This window comes from Momordica charantia, unplaced genomic scaffold, assembly GCF_013281855.1.
Source record: "Momordica charantia cultivar OHB3-1 unplaced genomic scaffold, Mcharantia_2.0 BLBB01000135.1, whole genome shotgun sequence".
Taxonomy (NCBI): Eukaryota; Viridiplantae; Streptophyta; class Magnoliopsida; order Cucurbitales; family Cucurbitaceae; genus Momordica; species Momordica charantia.
In genome coordinates, this window is record NW_028275291.1 from 1 (window position 1) to 10,000 (window position 10,000).

At 33.0% G+C, this 10,000-nt stretch overlaps 1 pseudogene; it reads left to right on the forward strand.

Annotated features, from left to right (window-relative positions):
- Positions 1-5,744: 5,744 nt before the first annotated feature.
- On the forward strand, positions 5,745-6,382 carry LOC148207570 (putative plant SNARE 11 pseudogene; annotated as a pseudogene).
- The last annotated feature ends 3,618 nt before the right edge of the window (positions 6,383-10,000 follow it).

Sequence of the window (10,000 nt, forward strand, 5' to 3'; positions counted from 1 at the left end):
TGAAAAAAAATTTGAGGAAAAGGAGAGAGTGATTTCATAAATGTAAGTGGTGGGTTTGAGTCTACTACAATTTCATCATTTGAATCTGTCTTGTCCTCTTTCTTTTCTAATCCCTTTTCTTCATCTTGGAGATGTATGGTCAATTCCCCCTTCTGTATGTCTTGATTATCTTCGAAAAAAATGTGAAGGAATAGGAGAGTGGTTCGAAATCTACAGCAATTGGGTTTGGGCCCCACATCCATATATCCCTTGTTGTACTTACCTCAACTGGCTGCTTTGTTCAACTTTTCCTTCTCCAATCCCTACCTCGTTGGTCAAATCAAGGTCAGGTGGATCATCATTTTCCACTATGAGCTGGTTCTTCATAACTAGCACGCTCCATAGGCTTGCTGCCCTCCACCTTGCACTTCTTCCTTCTCCTATTGGAGGTTCCACGTTGGTAGGCAATGCTTTTGATGTAAAGTTTCTTAGCTCATCGACCACTTCCCTATTTGGACCTCCATGTCGCGCAATGCTATATCAATTTCTTGCCATAAATTCTATCATCTCTTCAAGGTTCCAACTTTTTTACGGTTGCACTTATTTTGACATCATTGCTCATCATACTTACTCTTACTGAGGTTGTATCGAACTCTGGTGGGAATGTTTGCTCGTATTGTTGGGAATGATTGTAATAACTTTCATCATACTATCCTCCCAGACCTTGGCCGTAGGTGATCGAATAAGGGCTAGAGTTCCATTGGTTTCTCTTGTTGACCTACAAAATAATAAATTCGATTAAGATGGAAAAGAATCAAATGGATGATTATTGTTGGAATTTATGCCCTAAATCCTCGTAATTAATAAATATTTTATTATTTATTTGAAAAATACATATTTAAATTTTTTTAATATATGCAATATTTATTATCCATTTTATGAAAATAAATGTAATTTTGAACAGTATATAGTTGACATATAAGAGGATCTTGTTCAATTATAATCTAAAGAGTGTATAGGGATAAGGTTGAGTACCCTATTCTAGTAACACTATTTATACGCCCCATTTTGTAAATGTTACAGATAGTCTGATTTAATAATTCACATAGAGACATGTTTGTAAATGTTTACAGATAGTAAGGATATCATGTACAATGAGTTTGTATAAGACTGGACCGCGAAATATTTAATCTTTCTTTGTAAATCCGATAAGATAAGTATTTCACAAAATGATCATATGCGACTGAATCTCAATCTTTAGGATTTAATGAACTCTTGCCTATGAGGGAGTGTCCTTTGCTTTACATGGGTGAGAATGACTTTTTAAGCCGATTCAATAAGCCTACTATTATGGAGACTTTCCAAATATGGAGCTAGGAACAAAATGTTACAAGATGGAATTTAATCCTTACCATTACATGGGTAAGTACATGTAGTTCTCTTAGCACTGATTTTGGGTATTGAACAATGGGGCCCCACCCTCTGACTCGAGAGGGACTTAGTTTATAGTTTGATCACAAATAGAATTGTTGGATCGGTGATATTTAAAGGTATAAGATGTAATTACAAGAGTAAAACAGACTTTTGACCTACTTGTAATTTCAAACAACAACTTGCATGTAATGTTTACATCCATAAACATAATATGCCCCTACTCCGGGATTATAGTGGAGTAACCTCGAATTAATGAATGAAAATAATTAATTAAACATCAATTGAGCTTATAAACTATAGGTACATAAAGTCCTTTTTAGCTCACAAAAAAACATTAATGGATTAATTATGTTGAAAGAACATTTAATTTGAAAGGTTCAAATTCAAATTTAATTATTTAATGTATTTGGATACATCCAGTAATAAACAGAATATCAATTAATTCTTGGCATGAAGTCTGAGTTTGAGGTTTAATCCACTTTTATTCTTTCCATTTTCTAAGTTTAAAAACTATATAAAATAAAAAGAAAAGGGAACAAATATTTGAATGTTTTTTCAAATCTATCTTGGTGAATGAAATGATCATGTCGAATAAAGTGGTAAAAGAAAGGAGAATATGTTCTACCCAAAGATTCTTAGATTATAGAAATAAAGACATAGCTTCTTGGAACAAAGAAGACTTATGTTCAATAAATACACAATATTGATGGTATATTAGGAAGGAAATATGCAATAGAAGCTCTGGAATCATGACCACTAAATACACACAAATATTACATATTACAAAGGAAATATGCAATAGAAACTCTATAGCCATAATCAAATAACGCGAATGAAAAACTAAATTTGAACAATGCACAGCTTTATTTAATTTTTCACAATTAAGAATATTCAAATATCCGTTTCTTTGTAAAATTATAAGTTGCAGTTTAACGCGAAAGGCATAATATTTAGTTCACAAGACTCTTAGAATGTTTTAATACATATATTAAGTACATGTCTATAGTCTCGAGTAAATATGTATGATGCTAAAACAAGTACATAAATTTAAAATACATCCCACTGAAAAAAAAATGAGATAAACATATCCTATACAATCCCTATCTCATAAGTAATTCAGATCATCATTTCATTTACCTATAAAAACAAAAACAAAATATATTTATAAGATCAATCTTTATTTTTGCATTCACATTAATAAAATAAAATTAAAATAAAACTTAAAAAGAAATTTGTTTACATATTTAACATCAATAACCATCACATTATATCTGTACCTCCATAAATATGAATTTATATTAAAAAAACAATTAACAGAGTCATCCCCTAAAAATCACTCAACAGAAAACTTCATAAGCACAGAAGCTATGCATAACTAATGAAGTTCATTGAGGAGTCACAATCAAAATTATCTCCACCTCTATACATATATCAAACTTATATTAAAAAGAAACAATCCGTAAGAAGTGTCATAAACCAAAAATCACTCAATAGGAAAACTCCATAAGCACAAAGCTTTGGGGCAACTAATGAAAGTCCATAGGAGGGTAATAATCGAAAATGCATTGAAACAACACACTATCTCCAATTCTATACATCTATCACACTTTTATGAAAAAACATGACTCCCTAAAAACCACCAAATAGAAAACTCCATTAGGCAGAAAAGCTACACATAATTAATGATAGCCAATGGTGGTGGGCTGGGGAGTCATACTCATAAAATGCATGTATAACAAAATCTCCATCTCTATACATCTATTATACTTTTTAGGTTAAAACACACATTTCATCCCTATACTTTCACAAAAGTACTGATTTAATCCTTCAACTTTGAAAAGTAACGATCTAATCTCTATATCCTAAAATTTGTAACGATTTAGTCTCTACCGTTAAAAATTCTGTTAGGATTTAACAGAAATCCTACGTGGTTGGCAGCTAAGATGCTAAGATGTACGTGTACAAATTAAACCACTATCAGAGTAAAATCAGGGGTGGGTTCAAACTTGAACCGATTAAGATTTAAAAAAAAAGAGGGAAAAATCATACAGAAGTGAAGAACATTCCTCAGAGGAAAAAAACCCAATTATCGCTGGAGTGGATAGAGGCTGCAACATCAAACAAAACAAACAACCCTCGAACTGAAGCCAAATCCCAAAATACAAAATCCACCCACCCCCCCACCCCTCTTCTCTCCTTCATCCCACCAACCTTCTAAAAGGAAAAAATCTATCTATTATACCCTTTGATTTTCTCTGCCTTCCCGTTCATTTAACTTATACCCCCAGCAATCACACCCATCCTTCCTTCCCATCTTTTCTCTGTTTTCTGATTCTTTTGTTGGTTTTATTAAAATTTTAAATTTGTAGGAAATGGGTTCTGTTTGTTTTTCTTTTCTTGATATTTGTGAGTTTTGATTGGTTTCCCTCTTTCTTTTGCCATGGCTTCTTGTTTTGTTGGTTAGAGTGGAGAAGATACTTAAAAGTTAATTGTTTGAGGGATTGATTTCTTTCGAATGTATTCTTTCGATTAGAATTTTGAGTTTCGATTCTTGGAGTTCTTGAATTTTTTGTTCATCGTGCCAGGAACATTCACAATATTTGAATATATGAAAATCAGTATGTTCATGCAAGATTTGTGTCACTTATAATCTGGATCAGATTTTCAACTAAGACTGAACATTCTGCATTTGAAATAGAGAAAAATCTAAGAAATGGGGAACTCATCAGAACTGAGAACCCAGATGGTGATGAACATTGTCTAAAAAATCGAAAACCCAGATGCATGAGTAATTTTTTCTGAAAATGGAAAACCCAAATGAGACGAGATTGAGATGAAAAAAGAGAGATCAAGAGATTTGCAAAGCCTGGAATTCTGTATAAGAGTTCCAAAGCCCTAATGGGTTCAGATTTGAAGGAACTCGATTATGAATCGACCCATGATTACATGGCCATTTAATTTGTATACATGGATGTTAGCCTGAATTATAAGCTCAACAGTTTGAATTTCATAAGTTTTATAGTTAAAGAAGAAGATATCAAATATAAAAGAAAGTATGACATTTCATTGGAGAAGGAAGTCATCCATAAAAAAACATCCAAACTGGCTTAATATATCTGCATAATTATACTTAAGTCCTACAACTGCTAAATACTGCAGCAATTTCAACCCCATACTCAATCCTTGTCCAATAATCTAGCATATATATATTAAGCTAGCAAAATACCAACTAACCCAACTATATATATGATAGCATATTATATTAAAAATAGAATCTAAAACAATCATTTTAAATAAGTAAACCAAAGTGGAAGCAAAACTCTTGAAGTCATTTTCAACCAAATCTGACTTATGCATGCAGAAATCACAACAAAGTCACAAGGCAAGTTCTCCAAAACTTTTTCACCCCCAAGTAACACCATTGAATACATTCACAAAAATTTCAAGTGCGTTATATGCATCTCTATAGATTAGAATCTATCACTTGTCAAATCCACTATTATTTTCTTTGCAACCACCCAAAATTATATCAATATTTCATTTAGAAAACCATATAATTTTGTATGTAGGTGGGCATTAAATAGTCATAGTATCTCCATCACTTTTTGCTCCCTTTATACCCACGAGGGCACCTTGCCTGCTCAGAGGCCGAAATCCAGGAGACATCAAGGGGATTTTGTATTAAACAGGGTTCAAACTTAGGACCTCTAAATCAGTATGATCAAGAGACTCCAATTCCTTGCCAACAGGACCCCCTTGAGATACAGAATCTAATCTATCAAAGTATTGAAGACAATCGATGAGAACGTCATAATTTCATAAACAAGCAATAGAGAACTCAAAACAACTCAAAATCTACACTCAACCACTTTCAATGCTCTAAAATGAAACCCAACAATCAAAAACAAGCAACAGAAAATGAATGAAACTGAAACGCTACCTCCTAGACTATTAGTTTTAGATTTACTTCAAGGGATCATAACTCAACAAACATATAAACCAACTGTACTAAAATTCTTCTTATGAAGAAACATGCTCACAAACCAAACAAATATCATTATATTTGAATAAGAAACTTAAAAGACTTCAGGACAAACAGGGTACTATGTTAGATTGGTTTTTTTTTCCTATAACTAACTCCACTTTTTAGTCTATTTTCATGTGAAATTTATTGCACTCCATGAATCAGCACAAAAAATTTTTAAAATCTCAGTACATAACCTCTGTTTTTTTGTAGCTAAAATCCCCTTCCCCCCTGATGTGAACCCAAGACATTTCCAACTCCAAAATAAAAACAAAATATACCAAAAACTGCAATAAATACTGATAAAATGTGAGAATTTAAGAGGCTTATTAAAGAGTTTGACAGAGAAGTCAAGGAATAACAGATACCCCAATAAAATGCTGAATGAGAAAAAGCAGTCTATGATCAAAGGTTTGAACTCATATGTTACTCTTTTTTTAGTACAACATGTTGGGGTAGAGGATCGAACTCACAACTTCTTGGTTTTAGATATACGTAATTACCACTGAGCTATGCTTGTTTTGGCTAACTCATATGTTACTCTTAAAACAATATGCAATAAATCTCGAGAACAAGCGTATCGATCTTTAGAGGATGATGGATGAGACTGATCAAGCACTTTAGAGGTCAAAATAGTTGAAGAGATGGTGAACGTTGGAATGGAGATCACCGCAGCTTTAAAGGTGCAGATGCAGCAAATGGGCAGGATACTGAATGAGCTTGACTCAATACATTTCACTCAAAAAGCCGAATTTTGTGGTGAAGGAAATAAGGAGACGTTTGAAACTAATAAGCGTATAATGGCATTACTCTTTCTCGTTGTCGTTGTCGTGGTGTCATTGCAGAAGACATTTTCAAGCTAGTGAATCGAAATAATGACATTTTGAACATTCTCGAGTTGGCTCTGACCGTCAGAGCAGAAAATTGATATGGAATTCGAGTTAGAAAACGGAAATGGGAGGATCATCTTCCATCTCATCTCTTGAATTGAACTCACTTGGTCACTCACTTTTTATGGTAATGTTGATGCTACTCTCACCGCCCCATTTGGCAATTAGCTAAGTTTGTGATGAATCAAAATTGTTGTAGCTTTTACCCCCCTATTTACTTATCAGTCTCTCCTATATCATATATGATTTTCATTCATATTTGAGAGTTAAGAAAAAAAAAATCCCAATACACAACAGACTAGCATGCATATACCATTTTTTGGATTCTTGAACTAACATTTTACTATTTTCTTCAAAATGTTTTAAATGCAAACAACCTAAATCTATCATGATATCTCTAAACCATATGATTCTTTATTGTAAATACAACGAAACAAAAGCACTTTACCCACTCAATTTATGTTTATTTGTTTTTGTTTTAACTAAAAATGATGTTCAATCAAAATAAATGATACCATATTATGCAACTAACACGTAAAAACTTTAATTAGAAGGAAATATGAGATGCGATGCACTGAGCATAATTTTAACAAAAGAAGTATGAGTAATCAACAATAAGTAATAAAAAGTAATAATTTTAATTTGATGTGATGCAGGGACCGTGCAAACATCCCAAACATAGATATTAAGAAGAATGACGAGCCCCTCATGCCGGAAGACATGCCATATATTCGCAAAATGAGAAATGAAGCAAATTGTTGGGAAAGAGATATTCTAGTTTTGGAGAAGTGAGGTGGAGTAGAGATAAGGAGATTGAAGAGATTACCTGAGATGTGCATGAAAATTTATATCAGAAGAATTGCTTTTTTAGCTCTCCTTTCCCCCCCAACCTGTAACTTGGTTGAAATAATTGCCTATGAATAACAAGAACACATAGATTTAGATGGATGCACATACAGTTTACTAAGATGAAGCAGTATATTACAATAGGATTCACGGGGTGAAATAATCAAATACCTTAAAAGAATTAGCTGAATGATAAGAATTTGACATATAAGTAAAAAATTCATGGCAGTCTGTACCATAATCAAACCACTACTCAATTAAAACATAAATAATGAAATCAAAATTTAAGTAAGAAAATGTTCATGTATCCAAATTTGTCTATTGAAAAGGGAAAAAAAAGAAATTTTTTAAATTGCAGTATCCAAACCAAAATAAGCGTTAGAATAATTACATGTATAGGATGCGAAAATCTGAAGTAGAGAATTCCAGAGTAAAAAAATCGTGAAAGTGTGTTTGCCAGGGATGAGAGGGATTTTGATAGAAAATCCAAATATATTGAAGGATAAAAGATATACAAACTACAATAGCTACCAAGTATTAGCGGTACTTGGACCCTCCCTTCTTCAAATCACTCAAGCCTAAAGCTTACTCACTAATTGGATACCTTCCTTCTTACACCCTCACTCTATTTATAATACTATCTCTACCAACTTCCCTATCTAATTACTACGGTACCCATATCCCTAATTACCCCTATGGCCATTCCTATCAGATTTCTCATAAAGATATAAATCATGGAAGTTCTTAAAGAGTGAGGCTTTGAAGAATTTTCTTCCTTAGAGAGAATAGATAGTGAAAGATAAAGAAGCAAAGTATGCCGTTGTTGAAAGGTAAGCATCATTTTTTCTTGATAAAGTACTCCCGAATGTAAGAAATGGTTGTACCTCTACATTTTGTAATAATTCCATGTCAATGAAACTATCATTTTTAAATACCCCACCTTGAAATCACAATCACGTTTATCAGAAGTAAAAAAGGTTATAAGTCCTATATAAGTGACAATATAATTCTTCATATCTAGTAATTTAAATATTGTGTGTACAAGGTAAGGAAACTTAAAGGTAATATATAAATACCAAACAAGAGTTATCTTGCTTGCATTTGTTAGAGAATTTGGTAGACCTTGGCAAATCACCTCAATAGGAATTGATCAATATTTGAATGCTTTAGTCTGTGATTTCTTTGATTTTTGGCTCTTCATTAAAAGTTTAAGAGTTCTTATCTTCTTGCCAGCAGCGAGGTCTTGCTTTTTTATCCTTATATTTTCGTATCTTTTCATCGATCATCAATGAAAAAATTGTTTCTTGTTGCAGAAAAAGGACCTAGAAGTTGGTAATAAGAGAAAGAAAAATCCTGTAATGGATACATATTATTATATTCATCACATGTAATGTAGTATACTGTATTTGATATGTTCTTATTTCTTCTTCTATTCATCTTCTAGACAAAACAGTGTAACAATTTGTTATCATGAAATGAAAGCCTACCACTTTAGAAAACGTCTTACGCACTACACCACACACCTCCACCCCCACGAAATACACAAGTAGCACCCTTGAAGGCTCACAAATCCTTTTTTTTTACTGCCATGAAACCCACACATTTTTCACAGTAAGTAAATAAAATAAAGCAATCATTCGTAGAAGTAAAGAGAAATGCATAACCACATCACAATCTAAGAAATCAACATGCTCAGAAGTTATATAATAAAGACATGGCATTCTTAATTCTAAGAAGAAAGTATCAAAAGAATTCAAATTTAGATCGAAATAATGATATTTAATATCTTATTAAACGTGAAGTTTGATATAGAGCTAAACTCTTAAGGAAGCTTGTTACTGATGTGTGTGGGGAGGGAGCTAGAGAACGTTTTCAAGGACAAAATAATTTATCTATTAATTATTTGTTTTATTTACCAGTTGCAGTAGTTGGTGATCAACAATTGGTTCAAATCTTTGAATTTTAAGTAAACACCAACTTCTATATTCTTCAAGGAATCATCAATAAATTTAAAATAATTCTTAAAAAGTACCTGAATTCATCATTAACAGGAATGAGAGATATTCTTCTGGTAATTATTTGACTCCACATCAGAAATTTGGTGAATACATAACGAAAGTATGAAAACTCCCACAAGCGAAAAAGAAAGCAAGCGCAACTCAACAAAAATTGAAATATCACATATAGTTTTCTTCTTTCTAGCAGGTGTCAAAGGAGAAGCATAAACCTCAAATTAGTCGGAAATTTGAAGAATACTGCATAGGCTTTTCAATTGCGAAAGGAAGGAAACTTACCGAAGCATTGGCCAGCGGTCGATTACTGAGCAGAGAGAAGACGCGCAGGAGGAAAAATAACGTTCCGTTCGGGGTGAAGGAGGAAGCTGGCAAATATCATATTAGAAACGAAAAGATTCCCGCTCAAGGAGCCGCCAAAAAAAACATTAATTAATGGAGGAAACGTGTGTCTTTACTCAGTTTCGAACCCTGGCCGACGAATTAAAAAAGAACGTAGGCACCAGCTGTACCACAAGTTGAATTTGAAATTCGAAAGCTAGTAAAATGTAAATAAATACATTTATAAATTGAAAACTGAATCGTTCCCAGTTGAGCAGTCGCGAACATGTACAGCGGACTGACTTGCTTTCGAGCAGCAGATCTCCCTCGATACAGCGTTGTTTTAGGCAAATAAGCACTTGTTTTCATACGTTTTTTCATGTTCTCTACACACTCAGAAGCTGATAAAACGAGCAAAATTTTAAAGTTCCTCAACAATTAACGGCCCAAAAAACTTCGACAAACGAAGTTTCAACTTTGAGGCGCCATAACTT